Raw genomic sequence first — 23,175 nt, 5'->3', positions numbered from 1 at the left:
CCCTTCAACTTCCAGTATATATAAATAGATTTGGAGAAAATTGAATAAATAAACCGCCCCTGGAGAGACTCTGGAGGTCAAATGTCTGATGTTTGCTGATGACCTGGTTCTACTTTGCCACTCTAGAGATGGGCCTTCCATAGAGCCTGGACATCCTCCACAAGTACAGTCAAATGGACACAAACTGTAAAGATGGAAGAGACCAAAATGTTGACCTTTCAGACAGGATCCAAGTCTCTGAAAAGCACACAAATCATTACATATATTTCAGCTTCAACTTTAATTCCACTAGACACTTTGGCTTGGCTGTGAATGAGCTGAAAGTGAAGACAAGATGGACATTTTATATGCAAATACAAGAGGAATTGACCAATCAAGACCTGGATTCTAACCTCAGGTTTTTTACCCAATCATTTTGTATGGTAGTGAAGTTTGGGGTCCATTAACAAGTGAAGACCCAACAAAATGGTAGGAAAAAAAAAAAAAAAACCCTCTGCTGGAGTCACATAATTCTACTCTCCCAAAGAGCCAAACTTGCCCAACAACCTTTTTATATTTAAAAAAAAAATTAAATCATCAAATGTTAAAAACACCTCTCATCTAGTGACCCCAATTCCTTCCAGTAAAAACCCTTCAGTGCCGTGAGTTCAACAGAGATAAGAGTTCTCTCTGCCAGTTGGCCCTGAAGCTCTTCCCGTACACAGCAGGGCGTCAGTACAAACACTAAACAATCTGGCAAAACCAAATCCTTTTCAAATAAAGAAAATAATACTGAGAAAACATCAAATCACTAAGTAAATGAGACCGCCGTGATAGAAAACAAAGCAAAACGTGCAGACTGAGTGGACACAGCTGGGCCGTAGAAACAGACAGAACAGTCTTCCAAGGCTGTGTCCATTGTAACTGTAATATGTTACCATATTGTAACACATAAGATTTTCTATATTTGCATATTGTATATCTTCTTCTTAAAATTGACCAATGAAACTAATGTCATCTACGGCATTGGAAATACAGGTTACTGATCTGTTAAGAAAGGAAACAAAGGCAAAGAAACTCAGGGAAAAGGATGAGCAAAGACCCAGGCAGGAAAAGGGAAGATGGAATCATTGAAGAAGAAGCACATGATCGAGAAGCACACGGTAGAGCGAGCAAGGTATTAGAGGTGTGATCGTATTCAACAGTCAAAGCCATCCCGCTGGGGTTTCATGAAGGGTTGATAATCAATGCCAACACATCAGGCTGGGCCAATTAACACACAGCTAGGGATCCACCATGACCTGGTAAATGGAGCAGGAGAAAGTGAGAGAGGGGGAGAGATTGATTTTGTTTATACCGAACTGACTGCCACACTATCTGACTGAAGAAGAAAGCCCCTATTTTGAATCGCTCGTCTGCGTCTTAAACAGTCTTCCTTAAATTGGGCAATCAGACAGTTTGAACAAGTGATTTTAGCCTTTACAGAGAATCAGTGACCTTTCTGAGGTACAGATGAGTCTGTATATCCGTTCAACTCACAGGAACGAAGAAAAGAAGGAGGTAGTGCTGCTATTTATATATCCTGTGTAGGTGGACTGTTTAAATTATTCCATTAAGTCCATGTTCACTATTTGCTACTCTTTCCTTGTGCTGTGTTTGTCAGCTATGTAAGAGACCTAAAAATATCAGTTTGTGCACGACTGGATGGATTAACAATACTTTTATATTTTATACATTTCATTCTACAGCAACACAGGCAGCATATGGACACCAAGTTATTAATTTAAACTGAAATTGTAACATGTAAAGCTTAAGGCTTGAGTGCAAAGCCAGACAAACGGTCTAAGATTGAGAATGAATAATTAAGAACATGAAATCTGAAAAGTAAAAATAATTCAACAGTGATAAAACACGACCTATGTTTTTTTCAGTGTAGATAAGTACAGCTATGTAACTGGTGCACATGAGGGAAAAGAGTCAAAGCAAGATAAAAGGCACCCCATGGAGCCTTCCTGTACAGAAACAGTTCAAAGTCACATTGTTAACCTACACTATTTTGCTGTTTCACCCATTCATATCAATTCAGACTTTTATTAAAGCCTGGAAAATTATTGAGGTTTCCCTCATTTACAATGATGTGGAGATTAAAAAAGCACAATTAAAACAAACCAAAAAGGACAATGCTCAGTGAAAACAATTGCACACTGTGGTGAAGTGGTTTGAGTCTTAATTTGTCAAAGAGAAATGAAATTGTCCATCCTTAGAGTCTGTTGTAAATACTTCCATGTGTTTTGATCACAAGAGCTAAAGGCGTATTTTCCTATTGGGTGAACCCAAGGGACTTGACGCATTAGAGTTTGTCAGAGTCAGGTCAGGTGCTCCAGTCAGGTCAGGTGCTCCAGTTCAGCATATATAATATGGATATTTGCATATAGGCACAGCATGAGATACAAAGATAACCTTCTAATTAAATATTACACTGTGCTAACCTGTGATCCTAAACTCCAAGGAATACCTTTAAAGCTGCATTAATTTGTTTTTTGTTTTTTTTGGCGACTTGGGGAAAGTGGGCCAAAATGAAAACACAACAATAAAATAATTACCTTATATAGTTGTAAAGGAGAACTTACAAAAAGACAAAGATAATCAAATAAAGAGTAATCCTTGAAATTAATTTCGAATTATGTCTTTAGCTCTGAAATTTCTCCCCTCTTACTGCAGCTAAAGATATCTGTGGTTTAAGCTGTGTATGCTTAAATGCTGTTGACTTTTGTACATCTTTGGTGGTGTTGTGCAGATAGTGAAGGGTGAGTTTGTCACTGAAATCAGCTGCCTGCTGTGGCAGGAAACGGTGCTGATGAGAGCAGATTCGCGAACCAGAAATGAAAACGATGATACAAAATTGAGTGAAGGCGCTTCACGGCACCTGGGGGAACTTGAGAGAAATTATCCTTCTCTATGGGTTCATCAAAGAAACTCCTCTCACATAACACATATCCATCGAACCTTTGTTAATGTTATATATTGATTTTATGCAGCTTTAAATTAAATGTCCCTTTATTGACAGTTTTATTTGCAAAGACTCAATTGTTCTGCAGAGTATACAAAGCACTGCATGCAACTTCTTTTTTACAACAGATTCAACTTCCTCTTCTTTCTCTTGAGCGCAGACACTTCTGCCAGCATTATTGGCTCAAAGTGTGTTTTGATGTCAAAATATCACAAAGGTGTAACACAGAACTACAACCGTCTCTGCTCCCTCAGATGTCTCTGCCTTAAGATGTTGTTGTGCGCGCATCAAAGAGACTGGGAATCTGCAAATGTCACTCGTCGGCGTTCGCTGCACAATCTGTTAAGTGTCACTCATTATTAGAAAATCCACGGCTTAAGGATCTAAAGTCAACACACAACAAACACAACCTTGGAATATCTTCAGTGACTTTTTAGCTTTCTCCTTTTACTCCCATAAAATGGCCGTAAATAAACTCAGTGAAAACCAGAACCATCTGAAAGCAGCAGTCACAGAGACAACACTGCAACTACAACAACGAAAGATCAGAGCTCTTCTGTGCCATTAATACAATTCTCCTTGCTGTCTTTACTTTAGATGTTCTTCAAACCAAACATAAGCAATTCAAATCACTTTCAGAAGTGCATATGATTATATATTTTGAGTGATGAAAACACATGAAGGGCTGATAGATAACAGCGTCTGTAATTTTGGGGCCTGTTTAAATCTAAAGCCTGAGATCACGTTACTTAAGATACACTCATTTTCCCTGAATACTCTAACTGGAGAGTTATAAATAAAAAATCTACTGATGATGAGACAATAGAAACTAAACATCACTAAAGGAAATCCAAATCTTGTGGTAGATTTGTGCCAGCTCCTAAAGTTAAGATAAGATAAGATAGAACTTTATTAATCCAGAATTTCCAGATACGTCCATAGACTGAATTTTGTTCATAAGAGGCTTGTGAGGTATAACCAGTGTTGTGACCAAGTCATCTTTGCTCAAGTCCCAAGTAAGTCTCAAGTCATTTGGTCCAAGTCTCAAGCAAGTCTCGAGTCATTCTTTCTTGGGCAAGTCAAGTCACAGGTTATGTCAAGTCAAGTTGAGTCCTTAGATAAGGCAAGTCAAGTCACTTTATTTCCACCCAAGATACAGCACTCTAACCTGTAGTATCCGGGCTTCATAAAGAGAACAGACAAGGTATTTGTAGCTCATCTAATAATTATATTATTGGCCAATTTATATAACCTGTTCAAAAATTACGACAGTGAATTGTATCTGTATTATCTTGGCACAGACACAGCCATGATGATGGTTTGCTGGCACACTCCAAACCCATCACAACACAACATTCATGAATGTAAATCAGAGTGGAAACAGTGCAGAGGATGAGATATCAGGCACAATTAAAGAGGAATTATTGTCACTGTTTTTGTCTGAAACTTTGGTTTTACTGCTTGTGCAGAGCTGTTCTTTGGATTCTCGTATATATCTCAAACGCAGTAAGCAAAAGCATTTGCTTAATAACTACTTTTAGCGAACACTCTGAAATGCTGCAGGTTGATGAGTGGATTAGGGCCGTACTTTAACGAGGTTAATCATTCTGGTTTTGCTGTGTCCATCATCTGCTGTGTTCCAAATGTTTGAGTTTGACCAGGTTTTGGTTTTTGATCACCTGTCCGGAGGGAAAGTTCCCCCCAGCACAGCCAGCACAGCCAGCACACCTTCATACCTGGCAGTGAAGAGAAATTCTTCAAAATCATGTACCGTTTGGGTGGGCTTCCAGTACTTTTGCACTTTCCAAGAGACTTAACTACATCCTGTGTTTCACACAAGACCTTTTTTTGATATTTGCTCCTATCACCTCACTGCTCATCCTTGGCCACTTTGCAGTTGTGTAACCACTCAGCTCAACCCCTCCACTGTGAAGGGCCCACTTGAGAGTTGCATCTAAAAGTTTTACTTAGTTTTGCTTTGGTAGCTGTTGCAGTTTTCGGTGCAATGCCTCAAACAGGAAGCTGTGCCCTCATCCTTTTAACTAGGGTTAGAAGTGATGAGATGCAATGACTGATATTTATACCCATGGAAGGATGACATGTTGTCAAAGGGCGTAGGGTATAAGTCCTGATGCTTTATCCTGAACCTGATGATGTTGTCAAGTTCAGTTCTTTTCAAACTGTTTAGTTTCGTAAAACCAACACTGCTTTACACTCAGTCCAAGCTGTAAGTGGGAACTCTCCTTCTTTATAACACAACACTTTAACTTGGAAGTTAGAGTCAGTTAAACCAGCCTATATTGTATCGCTTTTAATCCTCCCCATTTCACACTGAAAAGGAATAGAAAGCAGATGCAAAGACACAGTATATTTAATGGCCTGAAGCAAAACTCACAAGAGTTTGAAAGCGATTCATTTCACATAAGAAAGGCAAGATTACCTGTTCTTCCTTTTTCAGTTTGCCAGGATTTATCTATCAATCTGTCCACCCACTGATATGTTACTGAGGATTTTTGTCTGTTTTAGCTAGCTATACTGTAGCTTATATAATGGACAATGAAAAAATATGTAGTTGATATTACCTGATTGTAAACTGGGTTTTGCAAGTGTATTCCAAGTCAGTCCCGTGGCATCTATCTGTATTACAGGGATGTTCACCCTACAAACATCGTCAAATTCCAATGCAAAATGAAAACACAAGATCCTCCCCTTGACGACTGACATCTATTTGCACAAAGCTGTTCAGCTTAAAACATTAGACAAAGATAGATAATGGTAATATCCCAATCAACAAATGCTTGGATCCAAAGAATCAGGAAGTTGATAGTTCTGCTTAGGCAATCAAAGGAGTCTTGTGATTCCAGTCCTGTTTCTTTCAAGCTAGAATCAATGAATTTCCCAGATAAAGCCAAGCATGAAATATGCTACCAGCATGACGAACTTTCATCCTGTGTTATTTGTATCATCACTGCATTCCATTACTGAAAAGCATAAAGGCATCTTAGACTGCAGATGCTCTTCTTTCTTAAAGGCGTGACATTCTTGAAGGAATGCTTTTATTTAACTCATAACAGGCTCTCACAAATCCCTTGAATACTCTCTTTTTGTCATTCTCAATTTACTAGTGTAAGGAGAGTAATCTCTCTTGTTCTGAATTCCATCATACAACAATATTGCCTGGAGGTGAGCTGGTTGACAAGGCCAAAGGGAAAGGAAGTGTTTTTTAAAGCTTTGTGAAATCCCAGTGGGTTTGAACAAACCTGTTTCTGAGACTGCTCTGGATCTGACTGATACTGACTTTCACTTCTCACTAGTTTGTGTCACACCAACACCTTTCAGACCCCGCAGACATCATACAGAGCCTCCCCAATCCTCAGAAGATATACAGTGTATTTTATCATGATAACAAGATGAAGAGCAAGACTGGGATCATTCAAGGGCTCTTTCTTTGATTCATCTTATTACAAACCACAAGAAATTCCTCACTACTGTTCTGCCCTCTTCAAAGAGGCACCTTCCTCAACTAGACAGATAGATAACTCTCACAGTGTGCGGCGGCAAAATGTATCTGGGTGAAAGTCGTCACACAATGTACAAAGTGTTCTTTAAAGCACAAAAATATAGTCATATGTACAACATATAAACTTGGACACTTTATTTACAGAGAATTCTTCTAGAGTGATTTGTTATGGAGGTTGGATGTACTGCTCCTACAAGACACAGATAGAAAAAACAAAATGCCGTCCTACATACCTCAAATGGCAATCCATGAAGCCAATAAACACCACCTAGTGGCTGCAAAATTAACTAAAAGTCTTTTCTAGGGACAGAACAACTACCTCAGTCCACCTAAACAAGATTAATTTTCCCTGAGACAGAGACTGGAGGTATATTTCTAAGACCAAACTCGTCCAAGAAGAGGACAAAACAATTGATGACCATCAGTTTTCTCTTCCACCTCCTCTTGTTTTTAGGTCAGGATTTTCAGTGTTGGAATATGCTGGCCCTAGTTTGTGCATATTTTCATTATTCGTTTGTAAAGCAGTCGTGTTGTCTCCTTCAGAATGAAGGCCGAGCTCCGTGCCATGCGCGCCTGTCTAAGCAGCTGCAAACAGGGGAGAGCACCAAAGAGAAACAGGTGAATCGAGAGGAAGGGGGCTGTGAACCTCAGGGGGAGCAGCTGAAAAAGGTTCCTATAAACACTATTTTTGCAAATTTATGACTTTATAATCTCATAGATTTGCCTGTTTATTTCTGGCAAATTTACCACTTTAATTTCAGAGATATACAAGTCTTTTTTCTGGTAAATGTATGACTTTAATCTTGGAATTTTCGAGTTCTTTCTCAGAATATTACTCTTCGCCTCCACCTCATTTTTTATTTTTTCACAATGGCCCTAATACTATCTTACCTTATCTTATCCTAAAATGCCTTCGTAGAATAAAGACGATTGGTGTTAAAAATAATAAGGATTTACGACTCATAAGGCTTAAAGGACTGCAAGCAAAACTGCAACTGACTAAAGCTCACATGCTAACTAAAATCCTTCATCAGGTTGAATAATATAGTTAAAGAGCAGCTCCAGTCATGTTTTAAGACATAAAATGCTCTGCTTGAAATAATAAATTGTGTCTGATGTGTTTCTGCAAAATACGTTTAATTACCTTCCAATAATCCTCCCAAGGCATCTCCTTCTTCTCCCTCATTGAAAATTCCTGTATCTGCATAGTCCCCGCCCACTATGCACATTACCAGCCGCCCCCTCCGCCGCGACAACAAAACACGTGTCTGCCATCGTTTAGTGGCAACTTGTTGAAACTTAGCTAGCTGGAAATTTAGTAATTAGTAGTAGTAACGTTAATGTTAGTAGTCAGTAGTGAGTTTGCAAAAATTACAATGACTGTTACAACATGGCATTGCCAAAGTGGTTGCGTTTGCACATAATGATATGCATGGCGTCACCCCGTCCATTAACAGGCTCCTTCGGTTTGTGACGTCTCAAACCTGCCAATCTGAAAACGTGTCGTTCAGCCTGTCCTTGGTACACTGCAGTTCAAAAGCAGACAGGCCCAGCCATGGAGATGACTGCTGATGTTGTCCCTGATATGTGATGGAGATGTTTACAAGGTTAAAAACTTGATTTTCACTGCAGGGGGTGAAACTGTGACTCAAGTTTATTGTCCGGACCAAAGCCATTGCACATAGAACACACATAAAAAAGTGCTGTATAGGTATAACATTAGACTTATTCAGGCTGATGAGGTGTTTGATGGAGAGCTACAACAAACTGCCAAAAAAGGGAAGTGATAGCAGACTCTTCATTTTGAAAAGCAAACTTGACTCTCATGACAACATTCTGAGTAGCTAACATCCCTACTTCAAACACACACTTGCCAACTCAGATGGGCACCAACAATGTTTATTCTTAGCAGTGATTGACCAAAAATACGTACTTGCTTTTATACTAGCAAGTTACAGCTGGAAGACTTCAGGCACAACTTGGACTTGCCCTCTTGGATTTGATTCAAAAGCTTTATTTGTGTAGTCTCTTTAACTTGAGTTGGGCTTCTGGAAAAACATTTCTAGAATGTAGCACTTCAAATCTTCAAGCCTTCAATGCTTGTCGAGGATTTTGTTTGGATTGTTTTTAGGCCACAATGTGATTCTCTGTAACAGCTTTCTACTAAACTTTACCCTCAGTGCAGCTTCTGCAGGATAATTGTGAGGTTTCAAGGCATTCTTAAGTCTGTCTTTCTCTTCTAATACCTCTTATGGTACAGCATGTACTATATGTCAATTTGAAACTTGGTACTGCAAATTGACTATAATAATGTGGTTCTTGTGTTCTTTGAGAGTTGGCGTGTTATTATTCTTTTTCATTACATAAATCATAAATGTCCCCATTCTCCATTCTACATGTGAACCTGCTAGTGAGCTTATTTCCCAAGTGTGAGTTACTTTGATTTGATTCTGATATGTGTTACAATTCAGATCTCCCAGCAGCTTTCCATCCCTGTGAAAATCTTTGCCTTAACGAATGTATGCTGTCTGAGTAGTGTACTACTTGGTATACAGTCCTCAATATTTTCATTGATGATAAAACTGAATCATATTGCATCTATATGTAGGTTACTACTCAGAATTCTAAGTGGGGCATGACATTACAGATCCTCACATAATTCTGCACATGAAGCATCAATTTGAATCCCATCACCCAATCTAAAGTAAGATACTCCAACCCGCATGATTCATTATCCTACACCCACGCACAAGTCTCCTTTCCTTTTGTTTTCTTCTACTTTCTGCTGGAAAACCTGTCTAACACAAGGTTAACATTGTCAAATGGTCACACTTTGGTTGGTTAGTTAGTTAGACACCAAAACTACTCGGTAAGGTTGAGGAAAAAATCCTATTCTAGGTAGAAATAAGAACTCATTACTAACTCTTGGTTTTACATGGGTCACAAACCAGGGTCTCCTGAGTGAACTTTGCTCTGCATGCTACATCATCGGACATCAAACATGATTATGTTCATCTGCCTTGGATAGCTTGACAGTGGAGTTTGTTTAAAGGCTGAAGTATCTCACACAGTTGCTGAAGGGCACCTTTTGCTCCTGTGGGAGACACTATGGGCCGAGGCAAAGTGTCAGTTTTTGAAGACCTTCAAATAATAAAAAGGTCGAGACAACCTTGTCTCTTGTTCTATGAAAGTTCCCCTCTAACAACTTAGATAATTAAAACAGGACAGATAATGATAATAGATCATGTTAAAAATGATTTTACATCTGAAATCGCAACTAATTATAGCCCATTTGGATCCGCTACCTTGTATATAATGTCTTGCATTAAGTACTGTTATTGATTCAAGATCATGTAAGAGGATCTACTTTATTCTACTGTATTGGATTATCTTATCTTTTAAGCTTAAACCTTGTAATGCTGAACAGTGATACAAACTTTTATCCATCACTACAATATTTTTTACAAAAAACGTCTTATTTCTTGTTTAATTGACAGGGACAAATAAAATGTTCATAGACAAACTTTAAACAGCCATCAGATCCAGGCATCTTAGTGTTGATAGCAATTTTATTTTGACAAAAAATATACTGTATAGTGTAAAATGTTTTTGTTATTCTGCTCACTGCCTAAAATGACAGCATACTTTGAACATATTTGTGTAATGCACACAAATCCATAGCCTCTTTGTTACGGTCAATATTACCCTAATAGCGACTGTTTGGTAATTTGTAAAAGCCGAAATGTCAAACTGTCACTGGTGAACAAAACACCCTGATTAAGTAGTAAGGTCAAATCGAAGTCTGAAGTTGTCTGTCTGACTGGTATCAGAATATAAAACAGGGAGCAGTACAAACAAGGTCCAGGAAGGCCCCTCACTCTGTGAATGATCAATTCTGCTTTTTGTTTTTTTTCGGTTTGGTTTCATATTTGAATGCAAGATGCCAATTCCCTTATCCTTCAGAGATATCATAGAAACAAAGAAATGGCTCACATGCCAACTTCTCAGCCTTAAGGATACCTTATTGTACAGCGTTATTAGTTATGTTGTTATTAATAGTCATTAGCCTTTTCATATTCGGAAAAGAGTATGGATTTTTCACCAGACTCTCGGGTCAGCACGTCAGTAAGACACCAATCTTGAATCCCATCAGCTTTAGTCTGATGATGATATAGCCTCTGGAGACAACGGTGAACATGCCGGGTGTGTTGACAGCAGTTAGCATAACAACTTCCGGTCAAGACTTCCTTTCCTGCGTGTTACATTGTTATAGAAAAAGAAACCGTTTTTCTTGGGATTTACTTTAATTATCTTACCTTTGCTGAAATTTCAACATCATGATGCAGATTTGTAAAAAGTCAAAATGCAAGCTTTGTCAGGTCTGTCCTGTCATTTCTATGTAGAATAATGCATTTAGGAGCATTATTTACACATATTAAACATATGACTAATGCTTTAAAATAACGGACTGTAAATAAGAATGATTCTGTGTCTTAATATACTGTACATACATACATACAACTTCATTGAAAAGTATCCATAATTACCTGAGAGTAAAGATTTGGTAATGTAAAGCAAAGTATAAATTGCAGTTGAAAAGTCATTTCACTGTTTTCAATGTTTTTTGTTAAAAGTTTAAGTTCACATGCAGCCAGAGCAGCCTTAGGTTTTACAGATTCACATAACTGAATGTCTGCAGGTTTTATTTCAGGCACTAAGCCAGTGCTGTGTCCAGATGCTACCATGTGTTCTGTGCATGTGTCCTTGAATGTGACACTAAAACCCCCCTCAGGTGGTGTCATCATTTATGGAGAAATCTGCCATATGGTATTGTTATACCCAGGACGGATACAATCCCCTGTATATGTGTAAGTACACAAATTGGGAGCCAAAGGCAGGCACCTTAGCAGACAAGATAGAGATTATTACAGGACTCAAATTATCGGTGAGGTAAGCTTGCAGGCGCCACATTCATTCCCAATGTCCGTCTAAAAAACGCTCGTCTTATCGGATTGCATCATTATATGCAGTATTTTCTGCAGAAGGAACCCTTACATGAGCATTTTCAGAGTCAATCCTTGTTTTCATTAAAACATATTCTCCTTTAATTTGATACCGACATGTGACATGTGAAAAGACTTATTTTTAACTGCATTAAAGAAGGAAAACACTGGACAATAACAAATAGCAGTAAAACTGTTGCAAATAGCTATTTTAACTATATTCTTAGAGAGATAATAATGTAGGCATTATAAATCTGCAGTCTAATGTAACCCCACCTTCCTCATCTTCAAGGGGGTCTTGTGCCTGTAAGTTTTTTGTGTGTTGTAAGTATTTCTTACACAAGTAGATGTGGAAGTGCATGGAGCAGCCAGTGACAGTAACTCCTTAACTTTTAACTAGCACTGGAATGAGGTGCTGTTTATGTCAACAATACAAGCACTCAACGCCTGCCTCGGGCATCCTTGTGACATTGTCTGTGTCAGTAATTGCATCATACGCCTTGTCACAGGCAGGAGATATAGAAACTTTATATGCACAGGGATGGGTTTGCTCTGTGCCCAGGTGGAGGGCTGCACCTGATCAAACAAACTGTCTGAATGTAAATTATGCAACATCAGACTGACTTCATACAGATAAGTCATTAACAAAAAGAACCTTTGAGGTTTTTGTATCAAGCAGCAGCAATTTTGTAGCATGATGTTTTGGAGTAAATCTACATATTGAGCATCCTGCAATTTGACTATTGACTATATGTATATTGTGATGTTGATGCTGGAACAAAATACTGTGCGGCTCTTGTTTTTATGGCTTTCCACTCTTAAAATATCTGGAGACATCAATCAATCTTATCAATCGTGGACCATTTTAATAAATTCAATAAAATGGTCAGTTACTAACATTGTGGTCAGTGCGTGCAGGTAGCATCTGTTTCCAACAAACTATAACCAATGCAACTGTCCTTCAAATGGGAAGGTGAACAGCCTACTTAAGAAAAAGGCCGGGATGCTAATGCAGGTAAGAGAATGTGACTAATGAAGTTGGAAAATTGCTCGCCTGTTCTTACTTTGAGTATACACTAATAAGAGGGTGAGATGCAGCTGAGGAGGCAGGTTAAAGCTCAAAGGGCTGATTAGGGAATGAGCAACAGGTTTGCAAAGCAGGAGGATGTACAGGTGAAGAATGGATATCTCATAATATTTGTGTATCCAAATATTATGCAAGTTGCCCTGGATCCAGTGTAGTCCAAAATTTCCCAACACACCACTAAACCATGTCCTTCAGACACTCTTCAGGTGTTGTGAAATTCAGCCTTCAGTGCCTTAAACTGAAGGACTGAACCGATATGGCTCATAATCCACAGCAGCTGATCCATCGTGTGATGGTCAGCTTTTTAATGCACTCCACTTTTTTTTCTGTTGCTGAAGAAGCATAAAGGAAACCCGTTCTTGGCCTTGTTTAAATGTCTATTACAAGATTTCTGCACATGAATATAAAATCTGTAGGTGAGGGACTAATTGCTGTCTGACGTGTTCTGATTTTCTGTTTGTAGTTCGACACTGTACTGTTGAGCAGTTATCTGGATAACAACTAGCTACACTAAATCCAGAAATATTGATTATTGTCTCAATTGGCTAAATTGTCATCACACGATAGCTGCCAGGCTCCACATTTGGGACTTTTTTAGCGATAGTTGGGTTACCATCCAATTTGTGGCCAAACTACAGGTTGCATTTACCCTTGGATTAAATCCAATCACATCCAGAAGTGGTCTGGCTAATCAGACGACAATGTATTTTGCATCACATTACATCATTAGACATGTCATGGATGTACCTTTGGCAACATCCGTTTTGAAGCTCTTGGGTTTTGTCTAATTCTCTGAGGCTTAAACACTTTCTGCTGAGATTTAGGCAGTGATTATTTTCTTATTAATACTGCCTGCTGAGCGTAAGGGATTCTTTCTGTCAAGGATTTTTAGTCATTTTTTAGAGTCACAGCAGGAAAAGTACACGTGTAAGTAATGACATTGAAAAAGGTGTTGCACATTGTGATTCATTAGACTGCTTACAGGAAAACTGACAGTTTAAAATATCTTCAAACAGGTCTCTTGCAAAATTAAATTGTCCAATTATTTAGATAAAATAACCTAACATATGGATTTGTTCATGACTGAGATACATTACCCAAGATTATTACCTCACAGAAGTGGGATTCATGGTGGTAATTAGCATTGTCCCAACATAATATTGGACTTATACAACCCAGGATCACGCTGACTGTAAGTGGCTAACACTACACTGATGTTCTTTCTCTTTAAAATTTCCTTCTCTCTCATCTCCTGCCTTGCCCTTATTATCAGGACTCTGAGATAAAATGCAATGTTTTGTTCAGGGGTGACCCAGGTTAATTGTACAGTGTGCCTGGTGAGTGTGTGCATGTATGTGCCCATTACTATTCAGCAGTGTAGCTGGGGGGCAGCAGCACTGGACCTGTTTTACATTGAATGAGAAGCAGTTCTTTAACAGCTGCTTTATTCAAAGGCAGCCTGTCTCTGAACTCTGTCTTCATTTATCACTGCTGGGTTTGACTCATGGCTGAGCACTAACACTTTAACAGCAGAGAAAAACACTTCATGTAAGAAAGCCTTCATACAGATGCTGGTAATTATTTGACAATGACATTTTAGAGGAAGATTGAGAGTAATCCATTTGTAGTTATTACTGACTTATTATTTTGGTATTATTGTACATAATCAGATCTATTAAAATGCAGTTGAATTGCACAAGTCATATTATGAATGGGCACATAAAAAGTAAGGTTTGGCCTATCTTAAGACGGTTACTTTCTAACCTTTATCAATGTTGCTTACTCTTTTATTCTCTAAATCTACGATGGCTGCCTTCGCTTATTACTACCTGGTTCTCTTTCTTCTTATCCCAAAATAAACGTATAGAACATGTTATTTTCCATCCGTTGCATGAAGGTTGTGCTGCATGAGGGTGCAGTGGTTAGTGCTGTCGCCTCACAGGTAGAAGGTTCTGAGTTTGAATCTCTGTTCGGACATATGGGGCCTTTCTGTGTGGAGTTTGCATGTTCTCCTCGTGCACGTGTATTCTGGCTTCCTCACACCGTCCAAAGACATGCTCGTTAGGTGCACATTGCTGACTCTAAAAAAAATATGTGAGTCTGAAAGGTTGTCTGTCTCTCTGTGGCCTTATCCCAATCTTCACCCTAAAGCCTAAGCACTGAACCGTTGTGGACTTTAATGACGTCAGGCGTGCACAGTGTGTGAGTCAGGGAGGGTTTGAGAACTGCATAAAACTGAGGAATGGGACACGCTAACATGGCATCGCACGTTGCCTGGAAACCAGATGGGCCATTAAATCTAATAAGAAAAAAAGCCGACCTGCAGCATGTATTTGTGTGTCTTGAACATATTTGCTGTTCCTGTCGCCATCCATGCTCGCTTTGTTTACATTTATTTATTTTAGTTTTTTTTACTTTATTGAATACTACTTCAATGTACGAACATTTGTTTACTGGGGGGCTGGACAATCACATTTGTATACATCACCATGTTCGCAATGAACTCTGGGTAAGTCCCACAGGAAAGTCTGCAGACACGAGGACTCACAGAAAGTCTGTAATTTGGCATTGAAAAGTCTGCATCAGAGCCCTCGCGCGCTCTGTGATTTGACAGTGGGACAGCACTAAGCACTCTTTACACTTACCGGGAACGCGCCTCAAAGTCTGTGAGTGGGACGATGTCAGCCAATCATTCCAGGGTGTACCATGCCTCTCGCCCAATGACAGGGATAGGCTCCAGCCTCACCGCCATCCTGAACAGGATAAACGGTATGGATATTGGATGGATGGATGAATAAAGGTTGAATCACTACCCATCAATGTAAATCAGACCATAATTATTTTGATAAAATATAGATTACTTTAAAGCTACTGTGAGGAATATGTTAGTGTCGATCTCAGCGACCCCTGTGGACAAAGCAGTTCTTCATATCTCTTTGCTAATCTTGTCCTGTACATTAACAGGTATTCCAATAAGATACAATCCTCCTGCTTTCTTTTAACTGTCAAATTTAAACTCACTGGGATTTTATTTTACAAGGATAATGTAAAAAAAGGTTGTTTCAGCATAACTAACTAACTTGTACACTACTGAAAAAAATAAAGGTATAGTTATATGAATGATTTTTATACCTAAAATGATACGGTCAGAGTAACATATTGCATGGTTGTATTTGTTTAATGTAAGACCAGCGAGATTTAGAAATTCCAACCCATAGATCAAACATCATCCAGCCTCACAATATCTAACTTGTGTGGTACACAAGGTGTGCCATTGCAATGTGTTCCTTTTCTTATTTTGAGCGGTGAAGTGTTGTGTACAGCTTCAGGATCACCGCACCAGAATCAATTGCTGTCCCAATATAAGTGATTGAACTCTTGGATGATGCACCTTTTTTAATCACTCCCTTCTGAGTAACACTATATTGCACCGCATAGAGCAGCCATTGATGTGCAGAATCTTCTTTATTGGCAGCCTCCATCATCACTTAGATTCCATCCTTACACCAGCTCTGGCACCTGAATAAAGATTTCCCATCATTGGAGCCCGAGCACAAGCGCCATGCTCTTAAAATGTGACAAATGCAAATGGGATGAGAGAAATCAAATGTGACTAACGTGTATGGAAACAGAGAAAATCAATTGTCTCCTGAACAAATGGATGAGCTATTAAAATGATTGTGTGCTACAGGAATATATTATCCTCGGCAGCTGCCAGCAGAGGCAACAGCGGCTTATATTCCAAGTCTGCTTGGCCCAAGAAAGCACGCAGAGCTCCCACTAAGGCAATTATATCCACACTCTGCATGAGCAGAACATGTGATTTATCTGCCTACTCTGATGCTAATGGCTCTTTCACATTATCATTGTAACAAGCATAAAACACTCGTTTCTGCACAAAGAGAATGAAGTATTTTCTTTTAAGTGGATTTGTAGACCATAAATGCAGACTTTGCCAGAGTTAATTTGTTTGTTTGTCATTCAAAGAAGATGGTGCAATGATGCTTAAGACTCGTCTTTGAAGCATCATTTTTCAACTTTAATAGAACAAAAGCTTTTGACTTGTGCAGAAAGTTAAGCGCGGGAGTTGTGGACCAGACTTTGAACTGTTGTTTCAAACCACAATGTATGACCCGTCTGTCAGCGATATTGAGAATAAAGTATTAATTAAAGCTTAGATGCTAAAAGAGACAAGACAAGAAACACATTTTCAAAAGAGGCTTTTATGAAACAATTGTAGCTAGCTGAAGTTTGGATAAACAGTTCATCATCCTTCTCTGTGGGGTATAGAGACTTCTGAGGAGAGGATTCAATCCACTCATCAGATAAAGACAGTCGCAAGACTTCAAATGCAGCCCGCTAACACTTCAAAACAATCACAGCATCTCTGCAAGCATCAGAAAGGTTACACAGCGAGGGAATTATACAGATTTACTTGTTTTTTTGAAGTTTCTGGTCTGCTTTTTGGAATAATTCGACCAAAAAATAAATAAAGATGAAGTACATGATATCCATGTTAAATCCTATTAGCTGGAAGAAAATGTCAAGGAGGAGAGCCATCAGGCTGAAAACAGGATACATCTCCTCATGATATTGATGGCATAGTAACCTTCTGAAATGACAGGTTTAGTGGAGTCTGAAACGTGGATCCATTAAAGTTTTAATAAACTGCATCACAAAATGGCACCGTGGCCCGCCGCGCCGAGTGACCAGTGTCCTTCAGATGAATTGAGACGTCATACATTCTGCCTCTTTGTCGTGATGCATTCAGGTGTCACGTTGTAGACTCTGGTGGGAAATCTGCTCTGCAAAAGAGTAATGCAACAACAAGTAAAGAGGGAAAGCAAGACATGTTCGGTGTTGTTGGGGAACAAAATGATGTTGCCACGATAAAAGACATGTAGGAACAAGTAACTCAACACGTTTTGATCACTGTTGAAGTGAATGTGAGATGTTATTGCTAGCCTTTCTTTCACTGAAAGTTATCTACAGTGTTGTCAATCACATTGCAGTTAAACTAATCTTATAAATTAATGATAAACTATCTATACAGGTAGTCAGGTGGCGACTCGCTACACTGAGGTCCCCCGGGGTTTGCATGTTTGCTGGAAATCCTTGAAAATTCTTGCATATTAATGTGATGCTTTCAAGCTTCGATTTTGAATAAGTCTCTTCTAAATTCTATAATATATAAAATTCTTCTAATACTATCTGACCAAATGATTGGCCAAATGATGAAGTTATCAAGACTGTCATAACTTTCTTTTGATGCGACTTGCGACTATCTTGTCAGCTAGATAATATAAAACTCCATCTTAGCTCAGCTGGAAATGCATCGTCACAAAACTGACAACAGGCTGTTTTTCTGAGATCCTTTCTTGCTGCCATTTGGGGTAACCCTGGCCCAAAGCTTTCACAAAAAACTCCTTTGTTAACCATTTAGAAAATGTTCAATTCTTGTGTGCATTACCATGTTCACTTTTCTGTGCACTGTGTGTCTTAACTGTTTCATTATAATTTGCACCATGTGCACCTTCTGTTTTCTGTTGTTTCTTTGCTGCTGTGTAACCACGAAATTTCCCCGTTGTGGATCCATAAAGGTTTATCTTATGTTACAATGTTAATGTTACAATTTCATGTAGCAGACGTTTTTGTCCAAAGCGACGTACATCTGAGAGTTAATACAACACAAGCAACGATCAAGACGGGAGGGAACGAAGTCAGTAAGAGCCAACAAACAGCTTCAAATGAGATTGGACACTGGTGGCGACAGGTCATGCACAGGGCGTTTATTTTATTTTTTATAATAATAATCTTCATCAGCAACATCAACAAAATCAGTATAGTCATCATCATCATCATGCAAATCCTAGTCAGCATAAACTACATCCTCGATGTCATCATCATCAATAGCATCAATATCATTAAGGTCAGAGGTGTTCATGAAAGAGCTGGGTCTTTAGCTTCTTCTTAAAGGTGAAAGGGACTCTGCGGGCCGAATGGAGTTTGGTAGCTTGTTCCGCCACCGGGGGACTACTGAGGAGAAGAGTCTAGTTAGCGACTTAGAGCGCTGTTGTGATGGGAGTACCAGGTGCCTTTCATTGGCAGAGCGTAGTGGGCGGGACAGAGTTATCTTATCTTATCTCTAGGTTCCTGGGATCTCCCATTTTCCTTCTTGATCCGTCCCAGTTGTCAACATTCCTGACATTTGCATGTATAAACAGTGTTTTATTTGAAGCAAAAAAACATTATTTTGAAGTTTTTGAAGGACACCTGGGTGAACCGCAGAAAAGCTTGTTTTTTTGTTTTCATGTCTTATCCTCTTTTTTATCAACTGGTGACTTTTTGGCTGGAATCTGTAACGTTTAGTCTCATTTGCTTTGTCCAAAATAATCACTGAGACATCATAATATCATGTATGAAGCCTTGGGATTCATATGGGCAGCTGTGGCTCAGAAGTAGAGTGGGCCCTCCATACAGGACTGTATGCGGATGTTAATAGAGGACTATAAAGGCGCTGTCTGAGTGCAGTTAATTTATCATATTTTCCATCTTAAATTGTTATACAAGCTATGAGTCAGTTAGTTATTTACCAGCTCACAGAGTTCATGGTGGTTATCTACAGATATTTAAAACTATAGAAAGCCCTATACGTCTGAAACTGTCACTATGGATATCTGTTGCTGAATTAGAAATAACCAACCTTCCCTGCAATCAACTAGAAAATGTCCCATGGCTTTCGCTTTGTTGCACGAAATGTTCTTTTCTTTATATTTCTGAAAGCCAACACAAAGACAGGCATCTGTAATTCAAGGAGGAGGGTGTTCAAGTAAATGACATTTGGAAACGTCAAAAAATTTCATAGAGACACAAAGACACGCACAAAAATGCACAGCTGTAAAGATCGACACACTCAAAGTCACTTGAGACATGAGGAGTCGTCGGAAGCGGGCATGCGTCCCAAACCACAGGGAGTCCTTCAAACAGCTTGGTATATAGATGAAGGTCTCCATGAGCACACACTAGCCCATGCATGAAAACACAGTAGCACACACACACACACACACACACTCACGCCGCCTCCTGCTGCTGCTCCTAGCGGGCCATGAGACTTGGCCTGCTGACGGGAGAATAGCAGGATTGTGTGTTTGGGCCATCTGCTGCCGAGACTGATATAGATATCACACACACTCACTCTATACACAGAAACAAATACTAGAGGCGCACAAATATTTTGTCTACATGCTACATGCAAGAGTTAAATATGGTGGTAATTATTATCCATTCATACCAAAGAAGAATGTGCTCATTTGCCTTGTTCCTGTAACCGTAAAGAAATTACAAGTAATACGTTGACTTTGCCAAGTTTGTCTTAAAAAATACATTTAATTGATAATATAGCAGCATAATCTCTGAATTAAGGTTAAATTATACTGAATGGATGGGATTTGGCTACCACGAGGCTGTATTTGATAAATATTGGGGCACTTCTCTATCGTGACTGGACAAGCATTGGCTATTTTGACTCTTTAACGCTCCCTTGAAGCACAAAGTGTTTATTTTTTTATTTTTATATTTCTGTCTTTTGCAAGAGTTCACAAATGAGATACACTTAAAGCAAGTCAACAGTTCTTTCCAAGAAAACAACTTTTAAAGTGCTTGTTTGTTTACTGGAGGTTTGCTCGATCATTTCTGATGCATTTAAGGAAGTCAGGAAGACAGGGAAATCTAAATGTTGATCGGATTTGTCGCTCCAGTTGAAATTTTTGATCCAGAAAGGATTGTTAGCTGAACTTGAATGCAGATGTCTGTTTCCTGAGGTTGACAAATCCGCTTCCGCCTGCTTTTGCTCTCCACCCGGACTGTTTTTCGAAGCCTGCTGATACGTGATCGGCCAGTTCTACTTGTACAACAAGCATACTACAACCGGAAAACAGAAAATTTCTCACACCAAAGTTTTATGTAGAATCTGGTCGGCTGTGGCTCAGTGGTAGAGTCGGTCTTCTCTCAATCGGAAGGTTGGGGGTTCGATCCCTGGCTGCTACAGTCTACATGTCGAAGTGTCCTTGGGGAAGACACTGAACCACAAATTGCCACAGAAGGCATAGCCCTCGGTGTATGAACGGGCATAGAATCTGACTGGAGATTGGCACTTAGTCCTTTGCGGTCAGTATGCAAATGTGAGTGTGAATGGATGAATGTGACATGTAGTGCAAAAGCGGTATATAAGTGCACTCCATTTAAATAGAGATTAGCTGTCAGCTCACTGTTTCTAGTCTTTCTGTATCTGGTAGGCTAATCACGTCCTGCCAACAGCTCAGTACAAATCACACAAAGGTATGAGACTTATGTTAACATTATATGAAAGTGTATAAAGTTTATTTTCAAAAAAGTCATTTATTTCTTTTAAATGTAATGACAAAAAGTAATCTAGATACACAGAGAGAGAGAAAAGGATAAATGCTAAAACCTTTGATGCACCTTCATAAATATTTTAAAAATCAACTCATCCATCTGAGAAGTAAAACTTGTACGCTGCTGCCTGTTGCTGTTATCCCCATTAATCCATAATGGTGACATTTTGAATTTCACAGATAAAACATTCTGTGGTTTCTGTAGACTCAATATGTGAGAGAGTATCCTCTATTGAGATATCTTATCTTCCCAGGTCCAGGTATGGTTCCGTGCTGGATGGTGTATTTGTTCTTCGCCAGGAGGCTGAAATAGCACCAGTCCATTCTGGAAACGTCTATATTGCTGAAATTCTGAGCCCAGTCCTCAGAGCGAGAACAATAAAGAGAGTAAACATCAGGAACCAAACAAACCTGCAGAGGAGGCTGAAATAAGGCCTGGATCAAATCTTATTGACATGTCTTCCCTGCAATTAGGAACAGGGGGATGACGGAGACTGACAGCTCCTGGGGGGAGTTTGGGTGGTGTGAGTGTGAAAGAGGTTCGTGTTTAACACTCACCAAGCTCCAGCAAGAGAAAGAAAAGAAATGGAAAAAAAGAAAGACCAATTAGCACAAGCATAACTATTATCATCCTCAGTTTTTGAAGTGTCAAATGGATTTCTCTACAATTGAGTCTTTGAAGCAATCTTTTATTAACACTTTTCATTTTAAAGAGCATCATTTTTCCCGAACGTCGTTATGGGGTCTTTCATTAAAAGCCCTGTGATGTGAATGTGAATCGTGTGTCCTGTGATTAGCATTTTACTCAGCTCTTAGAAATAAATCAACTGAAAGGGTTTGCATATTTCCACTGCGTGTACTTCTGCTTAAACAACAGCAATTTCTCTTAGATGATGAAAAGTCTCTTTGACTTATTCTAGCCTTTATAATATTATCTACAACATGTTACCTTTTATATGCAACTTGACTGTAATCAAAAGGGTTGAACAACAGTAACCGTTTTATTTTGGGCGTTACAGTTTCAGGCCTGCACATGCAAAAACAGGATGCCCTGTCCATGACCAAAAGTGTCAATCATGGGCACTTGAGCATCAGAACTGGACCACAGAGCAATGGAAGAAGGAGGCCTGGTATGGTTTTCTTTTATATGACACGTACCACCTACCTAAACATTGTTGCAGACCAAGTACACCCCTTCAAGGAAAAGGTACACCCTAGTGGCAGTGGCCTCTTTCAGCAGGATAATGCGCCAAGCTACACTGCAAAAATAGTTCAGGAAAGGTTTAAGGAACACAAAAACAAGTTCAAGGTGTTGAATTCCCCAGATCTCAATCCAATCGAGCATCTTTGGGATGTGCTGGACAGACAAGTCCGATCTATGGAGGCCCCAAAAGGTCGCAATTTACAGGACTTAAAGGATCTGCTGCCAACGTCTTGATGCCAGATACTTTAGAGGTCAAGTGGAGTCCTTGTCTTCACGGGTCAAGGCTCTTTTGGAAGTAAAAGGAGGATCTGGACAATATTAGACAGGTGGTCATAATGTTACGGCTGATCGTTGGAGATTGAGAGCACTCATCCATTAACAAAAAATATAAAAAGGTGAAATTAGATCAAACTCAAAGCCAATAAAAAAGTTAAAAAATGAAAGAAGGTCACAAGAAGCATTGAAGGATTTCCATTATTCTTAAAAATGTACCCTCTCAGTTTGGAGTGAAAAGTGAAAAGTGTGGAGTGTTTTAGATATTTCGAAGGTGTTTTCCAAAAAAGGCCTTTGTTGGCTGTTGGTAAAGATCATAGTCGTAAAGATCTGTGTTTGACCAATTCGTCTACTCTGCCTAGGATAAATCTGTGGGTATTTCAAGCTACTTCTCCCCCTGACTTTCCACATGCTGGAAGGCCGGAGCATTTACTCCAAGAATCTACTATTGTGGGCTGCACTTTGGTGCTGTGGTTAGTGCTTTTGCCTCACAGCTAGAAGGTCCCTGGTTCAAATCCTGGCTCGGCTGTAGTGGGCCTTTCTGTGTGGAGTTTGCATGTTCTCCCTGTGCATGCGTGGGTTCCCTCTGGGTACTCCGGCTTCCTCCCACAGTCCAAAGACATGCTTGTTAGGTTCATTGGTGACTAAAATTGGTGGAATGAGAGTGTGAAAGGTTGTCTGTCTC

The 23,175-nt window shown here is 39.3% G+C and overlaps 1 protein-coding gene across 1 annotated transcript in view; it reads left to right on the top strand.

The window, feature by feature from the left end:
- The window catches only part of LOC138607860 (inactive N-acetylated-alpha-linked acidic dipeptidase-like protein 2), a 328,674-nt gene that overhangs the window by 56,854 nt on the left and 248,645 nt on the right, over nt 1–23,175 (top strand). The window lies entirely within an intron of this gene.

This window comes from Semicossyphus pulcher, unplaced genomic scaffold (assembly GCF_022749685.1).
Source record: "Semicossyphus pulcher isolate SPU_LCO1_2020_fin unplaced genomic scaffold, fSemPul1.0.p SCAF_4, whole genome shotgun sequence".
In the NCBI taxonomy this organism is placed as follows: Eukaryota; Metazoa; Chordata; class Actinopteri; order Labriformes; family Labridae; genus Semicossyphus; species Semicossyphus pulcher.
Note: the sequence above shows the minus strand (reverse complement) of the source record. Positions and strands in the feature narration are given on the sequence as shown.